At 46.9% G+C, this 21,351-nt stretch overlaps 1 protein-coding gene across 7 annotated transcripts in view; it reads left to right on the plus strand.

Moving 5' to 3' along the window:
- NRXN3 (neurexin 3) overlaps window positions 1–21,351 on the plus strand; it is a 1,374,011-nt gene that overhangs the window by 880,773 nt on the left and 471,887 nt on the right. The window lies entirely within an intron of this gene.

The raw sequence follows: 21,351 nt of genomic DNA on the forward strand, positions 1-21,351 counted from the left end.
AATTAACACAGAATTGATCAAAGCACGGGGGAATATACTGCAATACTGAATATTCTGTCTTGGCTGGGAAGTGGACTGGATAGGAGCTATTGCATCTTTTTCCCTTTACACTCATTATGATATTAAGAGGACTTGCTTTCTGCTTAAATTGTGCTGGGTATCAGTCCTGCACTGGCAGAGAGGTGGACTGGAAGATCTAATAGATCTTTTCCATTTCTAGCTTCTGTGAATATTAAATTTGAAGTAGAGGAAGGATGGTCTTCAAGTTTACAGCGTAAACTTCAAGTTGGCCTGTGGCTCTGTCTTGTTGTGTGATCTTGGACAACTCATGTTCCCTGTCTCTGCTTTATACCTTTTTAAAAATGAGGACAGCACCAGTGGCCTACCTCCCAGCAGGGTTGAGCAGCTATGTCCATTAGTGTGCGTTGACATCCTAGGTAGGCAGCAATATAGATGTGAAAAGTCCCTTTACTACTCTTGTGCATTGGCAGCTCAAAAAAAGTAGCCAAGATCGAACCCTGCCTGAAGAGGAGGAAGGACACTTTTGAATTCTGGACACGGAGCCTGGCAGTGTTTTCCGCCGTGGTTCTGAAGTCTGAATGGGGTCTAGCCACAATTGCCACCTTTGTTGTTTTCAAAGGAACAGCAAGAATGTTTTACGATGGAACGCCGGCTGCTCAGAATTCCAAACAGGCACTGGGAGTGTGGGTCTGTAATTTGCCATGGCCCCCTCACCGTTTGCTCAAATTACTTCTCTTGCTCTCTCTTTTTGTGTGTGCGTGTTGTTTTTGCACATTAAAACATAACTGCGTATACCCCTGAGTGACTTTCCCCCAAACTATGAATTTAAAGTACTTCCAACACTGTCTTTTAGAATTTGAATATAATTATATGCTTTGGGTGTAAATTGTGGTTTTTGCTACATAAGAAACTAATGGAAATGATCTGCCTTTTCCTATAGTTTACAGATTATATGCTTTAGATCTGGGAATATATATTTAGGCTGCTTTTCGTATGGTATATTAAAACGAAAATGAACTCGATGTGAGCTACAGTAGTTGCTAAACGTGCATAGCAGGTTGATAGAAGACAATACGGAACTGAACCAGTGTTAGGGTTTTACCCTAACATCTTTCTATCACACCTTTTGTCTCTTGACATTCCTGTTTGTTGGGAAAAGGGTGGGTGAAAGATACTTGGCAGCACAGAAGTCATCATATCTGCGGCAGCTCAAGAGGGTGCGGTGAATGAAGCAAACTGTCATAAGATGTTGCTGGGAGGAAAGAAAGCCCGGCTCCCTTGTTTTGAATATCGCATGGTAGAGAGTCCTGGATGCTGTTGTTTTTTGTTTGTTTGTTTGTTTTTTTATAGATCTGTCATGCAAGCTGTGCCACCAAACTGACCTTCCTCTGGGTAGTCACAGAGCAGGCACAGCAGAGCAGTGGCAGGGCAATCTTCCCCCATGTTGCCCATCAGGGGCCCTCAACCCTGCTCTAGAAGCACCTCCTCTGGGATGGAGACTAAATTCATTCTCTCAAGATAAAGCAGTTGTCTCATAGGTGGGGGTGGTTGGTTTTCATGGCTCTGTTCCTAATCATCATATTGTACTACTAGAGGAACCAGTTGTCTGAACCTGAATGGGAAGGCTTATGTGGAGTCTCTCTGCATGTGCTCACAACTCTTTCTAATGGCTGGCACCTGGGATCGCAACACCCTGCTACTTATTGTGCATCTACCAGAGTTGCTCCTTTACCTCAAGTTGTAGAGATGCCATGGTGATGGAAGCCATACAAGTACCTAGACAGATGGCCTGTGGTTTTGATGCTGAATTTTCTAGGTTCCGTCCCCACTGATGACCATGGTTTGACATTAAGGCAGCCAGCCATTGTTTGTGGTGTGATGCTTCAAGCTACTTGATGGGTGAATTTGTTGAACAGTGTTAGAAAGGACAGTTACGGGGCCAGTCTGTCATCCTATGTTGCTTTTGAAGTGATATTACTCCAGAACTATTATCTGGGAAGAAAATACAAGCTACACCCTCCTCAATTGTTACCAGATTTGCCCGTTACTTTGGGGTACATTCATTTATTAGGGTTACTATTCTGGGGGGGGGGGGCTGTAATTCTAATAAATGTACTGCTTGTGTCACTTGTGTTCTCATAAGGAGCTCTACTTCTCCCTTCTGCAAGTTCCCTCCCAATGGAGCTATCCTGCAGGTCCTAGGTTCCCCAGGGCTGGGTCCTTCCAGCCCCAGAATCGGAGACTCACACTCACACTGAGCGCATCTGAGAGGACCGATTTAATCAGCACTCCCAAACTGATCCCTTATATGCCCTTGGACTCAGCAGGTTGCGTCAAACTGCACCTCCAAGCTGTCACCCTCAGATGCCATCGGCATCACATGGAATAAAGTACGCCTGAGCAGGCTGTATTGAGCAGCACTTCCAAGCTGCTACCCTCATATGCCCCAGATTCAGCACATCCCTATCCCCACTTTCACGTTACAATTGTTCTGGTAGTAACCCACTTGATGAATGTAGGGGGTGGTCACCCGCTCCGGCCCAGAAAGGGTTAAAGCCAGCCCTGGGAGAGGGCTGAGGCTGGGAAGGAAAACCTGGGCTGATTGGGGAAGGCAGTAACAGCTGGGGCCATGCCCCAATCAGGCCCAGCTGGTCCCTATAAGAGGCTGCGAGCCAGAAGCCCAAACAGTCTCTCTCTGCCTTCAGAGAGAAGGGCCTGGCTGCTGGGAAGCTCAGGGTGCCTAGAGTGAGGCAGGGCTGGGGAAAGGGCCAGAGGGGCTGGAGGGCTCCAGGCTGGCAACTCCCCAGGCTGCAGGCCCTTGTCCAAGGCCCCAGAGAGGCACTGGGTTCCAGAGAGAGGAAGCGGGTCCAGACCCAACCTTGCCTATGATGAGTGGCTTATACTGCAGTCTGCCCCAGGGAGTGGGCTAAATGGTGACTGGCTGTAGCCTTACACTGAAGTAAGGTGGGGTTAGTGGGTGGGGGTTCTCTGGAGAGGGGAGACCCAAAGAGAAAGGGGTTACTGCCCGGGGGCAGCCTCCAGATAAAGGGGCACCGGGTCTGGAAGGGACATGGGGGCCAAGTGGCGAGCCGGATCACCGGCCTGCAGAGGGCGCTCCAAGGCTGGCAGAGCTAATTCCCATGGTGACCAGCAGGAGGCACTGCAGGGGTGAGTCCACGCTCTTACAATGAGCAAACCCCACAGGATTTTTGGGCGCTGCAGGGATCTTTAGCTTAGGTACAAGGAGTGTTGGTACAGAGCGAATGGGGAAGCTAAAAAACCCCCGGGAGGGACGGGGAGAGAGAGAGAGAGAGAGAGAGAAGCAATCAGCTTAACCATGTAAGTTATTTATTATCAGGTAATAACCATACAAGGGGAGCCAAACAAACAAAACAGTTATGATATTAATTCTAACTTAAATTTGATTATAAAAGTCAGGTTTGGAAAACTATAACTGATTACGCAAGTCAGGGTCAGAAGGCTATACCGAGAGAGAGAGAGAGCTGGGTTCTCACCACTCCGTGAAGCTTGAATGTATCGGAGTTCCCAGGTGGAGATGGTAGCTGAGGGTCCGAAGTGTTGGAGACAGGCAGAGCCCCCAGCTCGGTCAGGAGAAGATGAAGTCCCAATAGAACTGATGCAGATTTTGGATCCAGACATCAGAGCACTTACTTGAGCATGGGTAGGGGTTTTTGTAGGGAAAGAACAATGGTTCAAGGGAGAACACAAGATTTGTTTATGGGTAAACTGGTAGCTCAAGGGAGTACACCAAAGTTTTGTTCAGGCTAGACAATAGGAACTGATCATTCCTGGCTATGGGCGGTGTTCCTTCCAGGGAGCTCACAATGCAATTAGGCAGCTTCAGTATTTTGAATACCAATAAAGGATTTATTACTAGAATTGGTCTGATAACTACTGAGCTGGGTATGTGCAGGGGTGGGTTCATTAACATTTGGAATAGAGATCCCCCATCATGCAGTGCTTCCCTGCTTTTCTGGTCCCAGAGTTCAGTGCGGTTCTTGCCTTGGAAGCTCTGTTCTCCATTCTTTATGCCAATGGAGATGCTTCCCTGTCCCATCTTCGATGCAAATGAGACTAGGGGAGTTTCCTTAATCCTGTCACCCTTGTCCGGAGGGGTTTAGGTGCGTCTCCCACTGCCTTTTCATTGCTTTTTGTAAGTCTTTCTTCTGATCGGCTTTGGTTCAAGCAGAGGCTGAGGGAGAAGGTCTTTCGTGAGTCAGGCAGGCTGAGTACTGCACCCTGGTTCCTCAAGAACCCAGAGCTGATAGGTAACACAATAGACATCTAAAGAAGTCTAACCATTTACAGATCATCTCTCCTTGCTCGGCTCACAGAGCATTTGCAAACTCTGCCGGGAAAGCCTGAACTCCAGGGTTTCATTACTGTTTTGGTGGAAACTTGCAGCTCTGCTCACTTTCAGACTGGAATGCAGGCCTCTTATGGCATGTATACATAGGCTAATTCATTTAGCAAAAATGTTTTTGGTCCCTCTTATTTCCTTGCAGGATGGCTGAGCAGGTTTGGGGAAAATAAGAACCGACCTGAACCCTCACCCAGAAAATCAAACTGAACTTTTACAAAAAGAAGTTCGGTTCACTTAGGGTTACCATTCGTCCGGATTTACCCGGACATGTCCTCCTTTTTGTGCTAAAAATAGCGTCCGGGGGGAATTTGTAAAGCACTCACAATGTCCGGGATTTCCCCCTCCCCCGGCACAGCAGAGCGAGCGGCTGGGAGGGCTGCAGGAAAGTCCCGGGCTGGACTCCGGAGCAGCTGGAGAGGAGCTCCGCCCTGCATTCTGAGCAAGTGTCTCAGCACAAAGTGCAGCCCTCCCCTTTTGCAACTGGGAGCGGTTTCTGCCATGCAGGGTAGCAAAACGGGAGCGAGAGCACTTTGTGCTGATACAAGGGCAGCTCTCCCCTGCAACCCGGTCCGGACCAGGGACCGGGTTTTGTTGTGCAGGGCCAGGGACCGGGTTTTGTTGTGCTGGGGAGCTCAGCCACGTGTCCGGCTCGCACAGAGCCCAACACCCTGTTCTGAGCAGCAGGGTAAGGGGGGGCAGGAGAAGGGGCAGGGAGGTTCTGGAGGGGGCAGTCAAGAAACGGGGGGGGGGCTTTTGGGGGGGAGTGGAGAAAGTTTTGGGCAGTCAGGGTACAGGTAGGGGGTAGGGTCCTGGTGGGCAGTTGGGGGGGGGGTCTTAGGAGGGGGCAGTTAGGGGACAAGGAACAGGGAGTCTTAGGTAGGGGGTGGGGTTCTGGAGGGCAGTTAGGAGCAGGGGTCCCAGGAGGGGGAAGTCAGGGGACAAGGAGCGGGGGGGGGTAGGGGGTTGGGAGTTCTGGGGGGGAGCTGTCAGGGGGCAGGGGTGGGGAGAGGGATCGGAGCAGTCAGGGGACAGGGAGCAGAGGGGTTTAGATGGGTTGGGAGTTCTGGGGGGGGCTGTCAGGGGGCAGGAGTGCGGAGAGGGATCGGAGCAGTGAGGGGACAGGGAGCAGAGGGGTTTAGATGGGTTGGGAGTTCTGGGGGGGGCTGTCAGGGGGTGGGGAGTGGTTGGATGGGGCGTGGGAGTCCCAGGGGTCTGTCTGGGGGTGGGGGTGTGGATAAAGGTTGGGGCAGTCAGGGGACAAGAGGCAGGGAGGCTTAGATAGTCCTGGGGGGCAGTTAGGGGCAGGGGTCCCAGGAGGGGGTAGTCAGGGGACAAGGAACGGGGGGAGGGTTGGGAGGTCAGGGGGGGCGGGAAGTGGGAGGGGCAGGGGCGGGGCTAGGGCGGGGCTCCTCCCGTCCTCTTTTTTGCTCGCTGAAATATGGTAACCCTAGTTCACTTTTCTCACCTGCCTCCATGCTCTCTGAAATCCTTGCAGGCCTGCCTTTTTCCATGGAATTTCCAGTGTGGTTTGCAGATGGGGAGATTCTGATTATCTAGAGGAGCATTCTGTATTTTGGGTGTTTATTTGAATCAAGCCTCCAAACTTCATGTGCTTCACCCTTTGTTACTTCCCTAAGAAATGGTGACCACTTGAAAATGTTACCCAATAAACTCTCAGACAGCTACTAATTCTCTAGTAAGTGCTCTAAGCTCCGGGTGTTACCATTTTATATAGATATTGTGCTTTTTGTACCATAGCACTCTGGAGTCTTGGAGCCTTGTGAGATGGAGTCAGAACAGCAGCTAAAGAACTAGCTTGCTTGCTCTTCCTTTCTACCTGTCTACCTCATGGTGACCCTTCTTGTGTGTGTTGCATTCTGCCATGGTTTATGGTGCCCTGCCCTAGGCTTTCCAAAAAGAGCTCTTCATTCATTGACTACTGAATCAGTCTGCTGTTTGCAATAGCCAGTGGGGCTTCCACAGAATCCAGAGCTCAGGGTCTGGAAGCCTTATCTGGAACTGGATCATTGTCTAGATCCTGTTATGTGAGCGTGGCCATCACTTGTCCATCTGGCTCCTTCCCTCCCGCTCCCCCCCCCGTCCTGAGAGTGTGAAGGGAAGACACCTCCATCATGTCTCCTCTTTCCCATCAAATGACGACTGCTGACGGTTGTTCCAGTCTCCCTCCCCTGCATGCAGGCCAGCACATTTCCATCAGGCTAGTTTTGCAAAGATATTGATGGCTTTGAACGCCTTTTCACTTTTTATTAGCTCACCACTGAGTCTGTTCTCCTTTTCCTGTGCCGTCTTGCGTTCAGAGGCAGTTCATTAGAGGCAAGGAAAAGGCAAAGAAATTAATTTTCCTTGAGAGATGCATTCAGCAATTCATAAGGGGAAGAAGGAGAAGCAGAGCAGAGGGTTTTTTGTTTGTTTGTTTGTTTGTTTGCATTTGCAAATGTGAGACTCACAAAGAATTTCCTGTGTCTTGCAGGTGTTAAGGTAACTCTTGACTTGCTTATGTGAGATCAGACAGTACCCTAAGGCCTAGTCTTCACTTACCGGCTGGTCCGGAGGCACGCCATCGATGTTCTGGGATCGATTTATCGCGTCTGGTTAAGACGCGATAAATCGATCCCGGATCGATCCCGGAAGTGCTCACAATCGACGCCGGTACTCCAGCTCGCCGAGAGGAGTATGCGGCGTCGACGGGGGGAGACTTCCGGCCGCGTCTGGACCGCGGTAAGTCCGGAGTAAGGTACTTCGAATTCAGCTACGTTACTAACGTAGCTGAATTTGCGTACCTTAGTCCGAAGTCCGGACTAAGTGTAGACCAGCCCTAAGTTAGGTCGGCAGTGTTTGCAGTAAACTACAGCAGAGAAAGGTGAGGGGGCTGCCCCCCTCAGGCAAGGAGCTGGATTGTACTGATTTAGGAAAAGAAAGTAGGCATTCAGAGCCAAAGATCTAGGGGCCAAATTCTGCTCATGGTAATTCAAGCTTACTTCCTTTTAGTCAGTGGTGTTACAGGTTTAAATAAATTACAGTCTGTGCCCTAGTTATCAAGCTATCTACTCAGGCCGAATCTTGCAGCCAAGCCATTCAGATGTGTGATCTCTCTTAAAGGGGGATATTTAACTCTACTGAGTTAAACACAGAGGGTGTGCCATTGGCCTCCGTAGGGCCAGGATTTCATAGTCACTTTGCAGCAGCTGAAGCTGTCCAGTGAAGCAATGTTTAGTGGTTAGAGAAGGGATGTAAGGACTCCTAAGTTTTCTCCCTAGCTCTGCCACTGACTTGCTGTATGATATTTGAAGTAAGCCATTTAACTGCTGTGTGCCTCAATTTTTCCCTCTGTAAAATTGAGATAGTAACAAGTACAGTGAGAGTAAATATGCTTGTAAAGCACTCTGAGACCCTAGAGTGACCAGTGACATCAGAAAAGCAAAGTAGCATTCTCATCTCATAATATATTGCAGGAGTGGCCAACCTGTGGCTCCGGAGCCATATGCAGCTCTTCAGAAATTAAGGGGCTCCTTGTATAGGCACCAACTCTGGGGCTGGAGCTACAGGTGCCAACTTTCCAGTGTGCCGGGGGGTTCTCACTGCTCAACCCCTGGCTCTGCCACAGGCCCTGCCCCAACTCCACCCCTTCCCATTGCCTCCCCTGAGTTTGCCGTGCCCTCATTCCTCCTCCCCCGCCCGCAATCTTCTGCATGCCACAAAACAGTTGACTGGGAGGTGGGGAGGGAGAGGGAGGCGCTGATCGGCGGGGCTGTCGGTGGGCCAGAAGCGCTGGGAGCCGGGGGGTGGGGAGGAGCTGAGGTGGGGCAGCTGACGTATTACTGTGGCATTTTGGCAATGTACATTGGTAAATTCTGGCTCCTTCTCAGGCTCCGGTTGGCCACCCCGATATACTGGAAGGAGGCACCCAAACTGCACCTCAAATATTTGAGCTTGTATTCAGCAGACACAGCAGCACCATAACAGCTTGTAGCATTTTTACATTGTGCCACTGGCTGTGGGATTTCATCCCTGCAGTGCTATGAGGAGTAGGACAGTTGTACTTCCATTCAGCCAGTCCTCACCCCGGGACCCCATCCCCAGATCACACAATCAGAGGAATTTTGATTTACCGGACTCCAGGGTTAAAACCCAGTGTTCTCCTGGTTCAGTCACAGCTATTTTTTTTGGAGTGACTGAATCCACAACCCCCAGTGTGTGACGCCATCATTGCAATAAAGAACAGTGAATGGTCCTGTCTCTCCCTCTAGCCCATGGAGGGAAGGGGGAGAGAAGGGGCAGAACCGCTACTTTTCACTGTTGCCACAAGAGGCTGTTTATATCATCCAAGGCTTGTCACTTACATGCAGTGTTCCCTGTTCTTACCTCATTTCACTTCTGCCACCAAGTCAGACTCTTTCTGCCAGAGTTCAATCAATCCATTTGACCAGAGGTTGTGAGCTAAATTGTAGAGGCAGTTTCAGCCAGCAAGGGAAAGAGAAGGGGACGGAGAGACGAGGCGAAAGAGCGAGATTAAATAGAAGTATAAATCAGTCAAGGATATAGTTCCCATTTTCCTTTCCTTTTAATCAGAAATAAAAGGAGAGAAGGATCATCAAAGATCTATTAAGTACAAAGCAGCTCTCAACTAAAGACACAGGCAATTTGCAGCTGGAGGAAATAAACAGCCTAACTAAAGTAAAAAAGAAATGAAGTATCAGATCTTATCAGCAGGGTCACTCCTGTGCACTCTTCTTAGATCTGAACTCAGAGTCTAAGGCCCAAGGGACCATTGTGGTCATCTAGACTGACTTCCTATCTAACTGAGCCCATAGGACTTCCCTGAATTTAATTCCTGTTTGTACTAGGGCATGTGTTTTTTAGAAAAAAACATTCAATCTTGATTTAAAAGTTGCTAGTGATGGAGAATCCACCACAACCCTTGGTAAGTTGTTTTTGGTTTTTGTTTTTTTTTGGACTGTATGGAATAATAAGCCTGGAGGCCACCACAACAGGTACATAATAAATTATTACAGTTAAAAGGCTGGGTTGTTGTACTGCTACCTGTGATGATCCACACTGTGTTTTAAAAGTGTGTATGTGTGTAATATTTCCATAGAAAACTCAACTCTATTCAGATGCAATGTCTGAAGTGTGTGTCTAGGGCTATTTATAATATATTTCCTCATAGAAGCTTGGTTCAGCTCAGAAGCAGTGTCTGGTTTTTGTGTGTCTGTTGAGAGTTGGGGCTATGAATGTGTAATGCATTTCCATAGGGAAGCTCAGTTCAGATGCTGAGAAGGGTTAGGGGCTATGTGCGTGTAATATATTTCCCCTGGGAAACTGAGCTAAGATGCAGCTGTTTCTCAGTGAGCTCTTTGTTTCTTCTTTTATCCCATTTCACAGCTATTCTGATTGTCCTACAGTGACCCCTTTCTTTTGTCTTTGTAGCATTGCTGTGGGGTGCAAGGGCACCTTCTGGGGTGGCTGTTTCAATTGCAGGCATTCACATGGTTGAACATCATAGTTACAGGAATTCTGTCAAGAATATGGAGATGCTGTAAAAACCATAGAGGATTTGGGGTAGCCTCTCCTTATACCACTTTTTGCTGCAACTCCTTATACCACCCTGTGGCCCAATAGGGGGCTTGTCCTAAAAGAAAAACTCCTTGTCTTCCAGTGCCAGGACGGGTTGTCGTCATGCTTGGGCAGAACGTGGTGATGTCACAATGCAGCATCCTTGTTTTGCAGTGCAATGCGTGGAAAGTTTTTTGCAAAATTTCCTTCTTTAAATAGCTGGTATCTTATAAAGTTATAAACATAACTAGATAAGAGACTTACTGAAAGGGACCCATGTAAAAAACCCACAAGTCCTTTGGGGTTTCCTATGGAATGGCTCAGTGTAAAAGACAAGTTTTGTAGTGACTTTGACATTCCAGCATAATGCATTCAGGGGTGGGAGACACAATAAGAAGAATGGCCTGTCTGGCAGAGCCTTACTTGGCCAACTCACTCATGCATATGAGGGAAAAGTTAAGATTATGTGTCTTTGGAAGAGAGTTTGCAGGGATTTCATGGGCTGCTTCCAGGTCAGGAATTCACAGATAAGCCTCTAGTAGTAAGAAACACCTGTGTTTTAACCCTTGCGTGACGAGGGGCTGGGAACCAATAAGATTCTGGGTTCAAATCCTAGCTGAGTCATGGATTCTGTGGGTGATATGAGGGGCACGCTGTTCATCCTTCTTATGCCTCTGCCAAACCCAGCTGGGAAAACGGGTCAATGAAACCAGAGAAGCCATTGAAAAAGAAATGCTGCATCTGAGCTGAGGTACGTGGGGGAATAGACTGCCTTGCATTGCTGTGCTCCGGAGAAACGTACAACACGATCAATGAAACATCAGCACTAATTTAGACTAGGCATTATTGTAAAATTAGAAGAGACATATCCAACCTGAAGGAAGAAAGACATCACATAAGATGAGATTTCTGTCTTTGGCAAAAACAACGAGGAGTCCTTGAGGCACCTTAGAGACTAACACATTTATTTGGGCATAAGCTTTCATGGGCTAAAACCCACTTCATCAGATGCATGGAGTGAAAAATACTGTAAGCAGTATATATATTACAGCATATGAAAAGATGGGAGTTGCCTTACCAAATGGGGGGTCAGTGCTAACGAGGCCAATTCAATTAAGGTGGAAGTGGCCTGTTCTCAACAGTTGACAAGAAGGGTTGAATATCAACAGAGGGAAAATTACCTTTGTAGTGCAGTGGCCAAAGCCAGATGCTTCAGAGGGAGGCATGTAACCTCCCTAAAATACAGTGAATTGTGTACCTCAGAGGAGGAGTATTTCTTCTTGATCTTGCAAATGATGATCATATGTTGTGAGGAATGAGGATTGAGAGCGCTTACACTAACTAGGATAAAATTGCATTTCAGATACTATTCTGTTTTTGATAATAGCAGTTTTCCTCCAAGTGTGTCAAAGCACTGTACAAGCCTTCCTAAATCATCACATCACCCTTACAGCATATGTAATTAGGGTTATATTCCTTATACTTCTAATAAGAAACTGAGGCACAGAGAGGTGAAGTGACTTGCCCAAGTCAAACACTAAGCAGCAGAGCTGAGAATAGACCCCAGGACTCCTTAATCCCTGTACCATGCACTAGCTACTAGGTGCATTCCCATCTCTTTGCCTCTTTCTAGGCTATTTGCGGTGATGATATCCTGCAGCAGTGAGTTCCACAAATTGGTTATACATTATGTAGAAAGGCATTTCCCTGCAGAAAAGCCAGGGCTGTGTGTATGAGTGAGTCCAATACAGCCTCAGTTGGGATTGAATGCTGCCAAACGAGTTCTCTGCTCTGGCTCCAAAATGTGCAGTAGTTAACTGCTGAGTGCTTTGTCTGCAAACAGCAGCTGCGGTATTCCAATTTGTAAGCACCATTTAGCTGCACTCTGGGGTATGCTGCTTCAGAGAAACATTCCTATCTGCCCCATGTTTTATTATAAGCAAATGTAAGCCCTGCAAAGAGTGACTTTTGGCTGAAAGTATCTCAAGAGGGGAGAGGCAGAGTGGTCTGAGCATGGGACTGGAAAGCTACAACTCCTGAGTTTAAAACCCAGTTCTGACACTGTGACCTGGTGCAAATCACTTCACTCCTCTGCGCTTCAGTCTCCCAGTCTGCAAAATGGGGTTTCCAATACTCACTGCTCTCCTAGAGATTTGGTAAGCATTCACTAGCTAGTGGGCCAGTGTAAATCAGAAGGCCATTGGTATAAGTTCCATCAGAACCCAGCCGAATGACTGCATAGTGCTTGCAAAGGTAAGGAACAACCTCAGCACTGTTCCTACCAGCTTGGCCAATGGAGAAGCTGAGACCTGCAGATCCCTGTTTCAGACTTGGCTACAGTAATGTGCAGAGCATGCATGGTGTGCCAGCCCCTGGATAAAAATCTTCGCTTGATCTCTTGTGTTTTCCAGCCAGCTGGCAGACTCAGCAGCAAAGAAGGAACTAAAGGTAACTTCTGTGGCCTGGGCTAGGCAGCGTGGGCATTCCTCTAGTGCTGGGCTGTAACCTGGATTGGAAGGAAGTTTTTCTACATGCGTGCGTGTGAGCTCACACACACACACACACCTATGTTGTACCCGGTCCTCTGTCCTTACCATCACTTGACCCTTTGTGAAGGCTGGGTTTATATGTCCATATATCTGTATCTCCTGTCAAACTAACTTGATATCTTTTTTTTTTTTATGAGATTACAAGGTTGGCTGATAAAGGTAATAGTGTTGATAGTTAGACTTCTGTAGGATGATTGACTTGGTGCTGCATGACATTTTGATTAGAAAACTAGGACAGTATAAAATGAACACGGCACACAATCAGTGGATTAAACACTGGCTAACTGATCGGTCTCAAAATGTAATTACCAATGGAGTTAACATTTTTATTAATGACCTGGAAGAAAACACAAAATCATCACTGATAAAGTTTGCAGATGATGCAAAAATTGGGGAGTGGTAAATAATGAAGCGGACTGGGCAATGCTTGAGTGATCTGGAGTGTGGTAAACTGGATGCCACCAGATAATAGGAGTTTTAATACTGCTAAATGTAAATGTATATATCTAGAAACAAAGAATGTAGGCCATATATACAGGATGGGGAACTCTATTCTGGGAAGCGGTGGCTCTGAAAAAGATGTGGTGGTCATGGTAGATAATCAGCTGAACATGAGCTCCCAGTGTGACATGTTGGCCTAGGCATGAATGCGATTCTGGGATGCAAAAATGGGAAGCTCGAGCAGGAGTAGAGAGGCAATTTTACCTTTGTATTTGGCACCACTGCAACTGCTGCTGGAATCCTGTGTCCAGTTCTGGTGCCCACAATTGAAGAAAGATGTTGGAAAAAAACTGGGGAGGGTTCAGAGAAGAGCCTCGAGAATGATAAAAGGATTAGAAAACATGCCTTATAGTGATTGACTCAAGGAGCTCAATCTATTTAACTGAACAAAATTAAGGTTAAGAGGTAACTTGATTAGTCTGTAAGTACCTACATGGGGAACAAATATTTAATAATGGGCTCTTCAGTCTAGCAGAGAAAAGTATCACACAATCCAATGGCTGAAAGTTGAAGCTAGACACATTCAGACTGGAAATAAGGGGAGTCCTGAGTTATACAGGAAGTCAAACTAGATGATCACAATGTATTCTTTTGGCCTTGAAATTTATTAATCTAGCTATATGACGCTATGTTCAAAGTGCTTAGAAGTCTCCCAAAATAATTTCCTCTCATATCCTACTTAGTGTTTGCACTGTGGCTTGAATAGTGCGAGGAAGAGGAAATGTCTCTTGGGGATCTTGATTTATAGAGATGTGGTCCCAGAAGGTACTCTGGCCCTGGCAGCTGATACACTAACGTTGTGCTATCTCCCAGAATGTAAGATTTCAATGTCAGGACAGAACATATGCTTATAATATGATCCTGTTGTTGGACTTTCTGCTCATTGTCTTAACTAGAGAGGAAACTGTTGGATCTAAGTTGATTTGGTATCCTCTGTTCAGGAAGCTGAAGAAGCACCTAGGAGCTACACAGGAAACACCACAAGCCACTAGTATGTTTCTGTGCACTCTTGTGAAATGGTCTTAGCAACTGTTTGAACCCCTGATTTTTAGTTTTTTCCTGGACCAGGCTACAGCCTTGGACAACTTAATGTACTGTTAATGCCATTATGAGTATTTGTCCATTACAGACTTCAGCACTAATTGTACACCAAGAATTCCTGATTAGGGAGCATGGTGAAAACATAGTTCAGTCCCATCTACACTGCTAGACTCTGAACCATGTCAGGGACTACAGTATTGTAATGCAGTCTCCCAACACAGCAGTTGTTACAGTATAGACAAGACTCTTAAGCCCAATATGTACATCTCTGTGTGTGTTGCATACCTATACAAATCCTGGTGCACACAGGTTAGGGTTGCATGTATGTGAGCTATCCTGATTTGTATGCACATGTTAGGGATTTGCATATCTAAGTCACCTGTTTAAAAACTTGAGCTACAGCAGGCAGTAAATACAAATATATATGTAAGTATTGTACATTTACATGTCTGTTTATAGGTCACAGATAATCTTGGTGTGACTCACCCAATAGAACCATTTGCATTTTGCAAGACTTGTCTGTACATCATTACCACCAATGCCTTAACAAAGCAGTTCTTCAGTAACAGCGGTGATAGGTAAATACATGTCTGTGAGCAGCACTATTTAGTGGTCAGAATAGATGACTGGGTATCTTTTTCTGGCTCTACCATTCACTAGCAGTGTGTGACCTTGGACAAGTCACTCTAACTCTCTGTGCTTTAGTTTTTCTATGTAACATGAAAATAATGATATTGACCTAGACTTGTAAAGCATTTTGAGAGGCACTGTATAAATGCAAAGTATTATTTATATGTGTGATATTATCTCTATATACATACAAACATTTCGTTCTGAGTTGATTCCTTTATTGTAACTTAAATTTGCTTATCATTAAAGAACTTAGAGAAGAAATTCAATCCTCTGCATTGTACGGTTATTGCAATGATTGGGTATTTTCAAAACAGATATTTAACAACACCGTGATCTTATCAAGGGCCTCACTGAATCTGTTAAGCTGGCTAGATGTTGTTCACATCCCCCTGCCACCAGCAAGTCAAGGGCTTGGGGAAACAAGCATGGTGCATTCTGCTTGATCCTGATGGTTCATCATCCAAGATAAGCAGGGGTTGTCTGCAAACTGCAGTCCCATCAGGCAAGCTCAGATGGCATCTCATTTGACTTTTTTGCTCATCCTATTAACACTTTTTTTTTTTTTTGCACTGGGACTTTGGAAGCTGAGCTCTACGATGGTGACCAAGGTGCCTGATTAACAGAGATTCCGGTTTAACACATCATTGGCCCATTAAATGTGAGGACCCTTTTAGTCAGGACACTGAACCTCTTTGAGATTGATCTCCCAGAGGGCATTCATATTGGAGGGGGGGAGGGTGGTGTCAGGGTGCAGTGGCTTTTATGCTAATTGTGTGGAAGGATGATACACTTGGAAAAGGATCTTAATTCCTGGCTTGAGAAGGGTTTTACTTCATTTGTTGTTCATTTCTCCATACCTGTTTTTCCCTAGTGCTGGCTTATCACAGCTCTGAGGCAAGTGCTTTTTCCATTAAACAGCCGTCAGAGGGTATGAGCATTTCTCAGTGATTGGGTTTTATCTCCTGTAACTCATCTAGCCTTGGGGATTCCAGAGACCCAAGTGGCACCATCAGTGTTGACTGCTATCTGCATGTGGCAGCCCTGGTTGGTTATGCCTGGTCAGTACCATTTACACTAGGTACTACTTCAGGAGTATGTTAGGAATGGATAGACATATGGTCAACCTGCGGTAGTTGTGGGTGCATCCATTTCTGCATGTAAATCAAATAATTGTGTATCTAGAAGGTCATTACATGTGTAATTACCCAATCTGTGTGCACACATTTGGGCATGGGAATGGCAAAACCCACAAATACCGGCAGGTATTTTTAGAGATCTGTTGAAAATATGTCTCACAGAATGTCCATGTTGTAAGATCATGCCAGTATCATTTCCCTGCATGCGGGCACGGGGAGAAGGATGGGAGAGAAGTGAGGGATGGGTTAACCGTGTGCATTTCTATTGAGCTAGTTGAAACATACTATTTTTAATTTAGGAATTTTGAAGTTGTTTCTGTTTTGCAGAGCTTGCAATGAAACCATTTTTGAGTGTTCTGTAAATGTTCAGTAAGTAATACATTTCTGTGACCACTCTGATAACACTTTTGAGAAAAAATTCTAATGAGAACAGTTACAAAAAAATTGAAAATGCTGAACAAGTCAAAAGTTTACCATGATTTCCCCCCATTTTTTTTAAAAAGGTCATTTTTCAATGAAAAAGCTTTTAGTTGGAAAAATTTTAACCAATCGTATTACACAAGAAAATGTGCAGCAGAACTGCTTTAAAAGGAGAGTGGGAGGCTGGGGAAGAGCAGAAGAAATGGGATTTCCCTTTAAATTTAGCAGTGAGGACACTTCACTGCAATAATTTCCTATCCCAGAGAAGCTGGTCTTGCCTGGCAATGAGAACCAGTGGCACCAACAAGTGTGACAGAGACGAGAAAACATTAAGACAGAGGGCGGATTGAGTTTAATAGCCTGGTGTTTATTGCTAATCAGTGCTAGGGAAACATCCTAATCTTTTGCCCAGCAGGGCTGCTTATTAAACTCCCCTGTCCCAGCCAAAATCCTCAGCAGCTGCTGATTGCAACCCAGTGTCCCCTGGAGAGACAGTAGTGCCTGAGCCTGGCTAGGTTTTTTCAGGGGAACCTGACATGTCCAATTACCATCCCCTGTTCTGTGACACAGTGGAGTCTGTCTTTGTGGTTTTCCAGCCTGGTTGGTAAATGGGTGTCAGTTATGTAAAGACTTTCTAACAGTTGAGGAAACTACCAACCCTAATGGGCCAAATCCACACTCAAGGCTGGACTGTACCACATACAAGCCCTGTTCAATGCTGGGCCTGCGTAGGGATCTAGGCAGTGGCAGATTTAGAGTTAGTGGGGCCTTGTGGGCAGCTTCATTTTGGGGAGGCCCTCCTCGGGACCCAGCCAAGAAAAAGAACATTCTCTCTTATTCCCTCCCACCTTTTCATTCTTTTTTTTCATCCTCCTCCTATATTATAAGTAATGGGAAGTAAATGAAAATAAAGTGAGGTACCTTGATTGGGGCAGGGGGTTGGGGTGCAGGAGCGAGTGCGGGGGGCAGGCTTTAGGAGGAAGTTTGGGTGCTGGGTGCAGGCTCTGGGCTGGGGCAGGGGGGGTTGGGGTGTGGGAGGAGGAGTGCGAGGGGTTGGGCTCTGGGAGGAAGTTTGGGTACGGGCTCTGGGCTGGGGCAGGGGGTTGGTAGGGGTTGTGGGGTGCAGACTCTGGGTTGGGGCAGGGGGTTGGTAGGGGGTGTGGGGTGCAGACTCTGGGTTGGGGCAGGGGGTTGGGGTGCGGGAGGAGGGCGGGGGGGGCGGCGTGGCTCCGAAAGTGACCGGTACATACACCCCTCTGGCAGTGGCTCCTAGCCGGGGGAGGAGGGTAGGGTTACCATATTTCAACAATCAAAAAAGAGGACACGGGGTGCCGTCCTAGCCCCACCCCCTCCCACTTCCCATCCCCTTCAGAATCCCCCTAACCCCTACCTGTCCCCTGACTGCCCTCTCCTGAGACCCCCCCACCCTAACTGCTCCCAGGACCCCACCCCCTATCTAAGTCTCCCTGCTCTCTGTCCCTTGCCTGCCCCAACGGCTCTCTACACCCCTTCTCCTGACAGCCCCCCCCCAGAACCCCCAACCAATCTAACCCCCCGTTCCCTGTCCCTTGCCTGCCCCCCCCCCACCAGGCCGAGGGAGAGCTGCGAGCTCCACGTGCAGCCAAACACTGTGGCGCTGCTCTGCGGGGGAGGAGGGAACGGGGGAAGGGGAAGGACTCTGGCTGCTAGAGGCCCCAGTTGCTGCGAGTGGCTTTCAATCAGGCCCAGCCGTCCAATCAGCCGCGCCACACTCTGCAAGAGGGGAAGGGGGAAATCCCAGATATTTCTACTTTATTAGCATCCCCCCCGGACGGCCATTTAAAGCTAAAAAAGCCGGACATGTCCGGGGAAACCTGAACGGATGGTAACCCTAGAGGAGGGGGGCACAGTCTGCTTCCGGGAGCTAAGCAGCACGGAGGGAGGGAGGCAGAGCGGGCAGGCAGCCGCCTTAGCCCTGCTGCTGGCACGTCTCTGCACGCCCTTTGGAGGGGGAGTGGGGCAGCGGGTTCCTCCCTCCCACCAGGGGCACGCAGAGACATGCCAGCAGCCGGCCACTTCCAGGAGCGGCGTGGGGCCACTGGCCACCGCATGCAGGCAGCCTGCCTGCCTGAGCCCTGCTGCGCTGCTGGCTGGGACTCGGGGGCAAGTTGTCAGATATTTATCCTGCATTTTGGGGGCTCCCCTGTTGTTAGGGGGGGCCCATGCCATCACATGGTTTGTTTCATGGTAAATGTGCTCCTGGATCTAGGAAGCACTGCACCACCATTAGAGAGAATGCTGCTCATCCTTCACAGAGCCTATTCCCAGCAGCAGAGATAGGTGTAAAGTCCATGCACTCAGTGAGCACAGAGATTCCCTTTGTGACTGGCTCCTGCATAGGGGACTTAAAGAAGGGGCTGGGGAAATGTTGCTCATGCACTCTCGTGTCCTCCTGCACCTACCCAGAGGCCTGGCATCTTCTGTCTCTGTCTTTACTCAGGCAAAGTTTCCACTTAGGCGGAGTATCCACATTTCCTGTTTTCTACACACTTCTCAGGGTTGGGCCCAGTGTCACTTTTGGCTGTTAGGATCTGAGGATTGGCTCCTTTAGTGGGAGTTGTGACCAGATAAAGACTGAGTTCAGGATCTTTCTCCCAATATGAATAGAGATGTTTTCATGATTTAGTAAAATAAAATGAGTGAAAACAGCCATAGGGGCGTGTGTGTGTATATATATATAGAGAGAGAGAGAGAGAGATTCTCACATTTTCCGGTAGTGCTATGAAGCCACTAGACCCAACACTATCATGGTGGTCCATGAATAGGAAAAAGGGAAACCATCTAGACAGAGCCAGATTTTGATCCCAGTTACACTGTTGTAAAGTTGGGTCACTGTACTCACCTTAGGGGTCCTCTGTATTTACACAGTTGTCACTGAGAGCAGGATGTAAGTAAAACCCACCACTCTCGCTTTCCTCTTCAAAGCCTAGGGCAAATAGTAAATATATAACAGAAATGGTGAAAAGGCCATTCAAAATTTAAAAATCCCTTTAGCTTTTTAATCATCCAAATGAACTGCAAGGGAGACACAACCTCCTTCCTCCCCACTGCCAAGGAATATTCCCTGGTGCAGGAGGCCCAGGCACTTGGCACAAAGCCATTTTCCCAGCGTTGTACCACCAGCGCAGGGGGTGTTCTGGGACAAGGTGGGGTGAGTTTGAGGAGGATGGGGGTGGATCGAGGCAGATGGGGTTGTGGCCACAGTAGATCTATGCCTTATTTATTCTGCATCTGTCCAGTGGCCCACAGTGGGTGGTGCTGCAAGGGTGCGGGTTGCGGAAGCAATAATCTACACTGGGGGCTGCAGGAGCTGAGTAGGGGAAGTATAAGCTATGTCTCCTTTCTCTGCTCGCACCAGTGCAGAGAGAGGATGAATCCCCCCTTACTTTTATATATATATATAGGCCAGATTCTCAGCAGCTGTAAATTGACTCATTCTAATCATTGCATGCAGTGGAGCTATACCAATTTACACTTGCTGAGGATCCATCCCCCACCATTTTGTTTTTGTTTTAGCTGTGTCTTTAATAAAAAGGGAACTAAAATGAGTAACAGATTGTGTATGATCTAATTTCTTTTCCTGGCCCATCCGGTGTGTCAGCCTGGCCAGGACAGGATGCAAGGGAAGCTGTGACTTGGAAAATAATTGATTTAGTACATATTAATGCTACATAAAAAAGAAATCCTTAATATGCAAAACTATTTTGGAACCAGACCGTGAGAGAGAGAGAGAGAGAGAGATACAGTCCCTTGGAGAGATGAACAAGTGCTACATTTCTGGATGAGGTCACAGACAAAAGGGAATCTGGAATCACCAGACATCAAAATTAATTAGGTTGACTCAGTCCTTTAACAGAGATATTAAAAATTTTATTTCACGCGGCTTGGTGTTGCCCTTTTCCCTCTGAATCTGGATTGAAGCTGGCTGGTCATTTTTTTTTTTTGATGAACCTTTTTTTATATCAAAAAATGCCAATTTATCAGTCCCCAAACATTTTTTGCAGGAACCAGTCTGACCAATTTTTGACTTGAAAATGTTTTGAAAAAGTTTCCAAATTGTCTCAATGTTTTGTTTTGGCATTTTCAAAATGAAAAATCCCCACATTTCTATTCAAGGCAACATTTTGATTTTAGCTCTAATTATAGTTTTTAAAAATGGGGGAGAGGGGAGAAAGCAATTGAAATCAAAACTAAATGCTTTGAAATGATTGATGTGTAACACTTCAACTGAGCTGAATCAATTTTTTTTCTCTTAAGATTTTGGTTAATGAAAATTTTCCAGATTTCCGATTGCAAGAGTGGGCTGATAAAGTTTGCGGATGATACGAAGGTGGGAGGAGTTGCAAATTCGGAGGAGGATAGGGATATTCTGCAGGGAGACTTGAATGAGCTTGTGAATTGGAGTATCAGAAATAGGATGAAATTTAATAGTGAAAAGTGTAAGGTGATGCACTTGGGGATGACTAATAACAATTTTAGTTACAAAATGGGGACGCATTGGTTAGAAGTAACGGAAGAGGAGAAGGACCTAGGGGTCCTTGTGGACCGCAGGATGACTATGAGTCGACAATGTGATGTGGCGGTGAAAAAAGCCAATGCGGTCTTGGGATGTATTAGGCGAGGTATATCTAGTAGGGATAAGGAGGTCCTGCTTCCGTTGTATAAGGCGCTGGTGAGACCTCATTTGGAGTACTGTGTGCAGTTCTGGTCTCCCATGTTTAAAAAAGATGAACTCAAACTGGAACGGGTGCAGAGAAGGGAGACTAAGATGATCAGAGGAATGGAAAACCTGTCGTATGAAAAGAGATTAGAGGAGCTTGGGTTGTTTAGTCTGACAAAGCGAAGGCTGAGGGGGGATATGATTGCTATCTTTAAATATATCAGAGGGGTAAATACAAGGGAGGGAGAGGAATTATTCCAGCTTAGTACTAATGTGGACACGAGAACGAATGGATATAAACTGGCCGTGGGGAAGTTCAGGCTTGAAATTAGACGAAGGTTTCTGACGGTCAGAGGGGTGAAATATTGGAACGGCCTTCCGAGGGAAACGGTG

The sequence above is a fragment of the Malaclemys terrapin genome, chromosome 4 (assembly GCF_027887155.1).
Source record: "Malaclemys terrapin pileata isolate rMalTer1 chromosome 4, rMalTer1.hap1, whole genome shotgun sequence".
In the NCBI taxonomy this organism is placed as follows: Eukaryota; Metazoa; Chordata; order Testudines; family Emydidae; genus Malaclemys; species Malaclemys terrapin.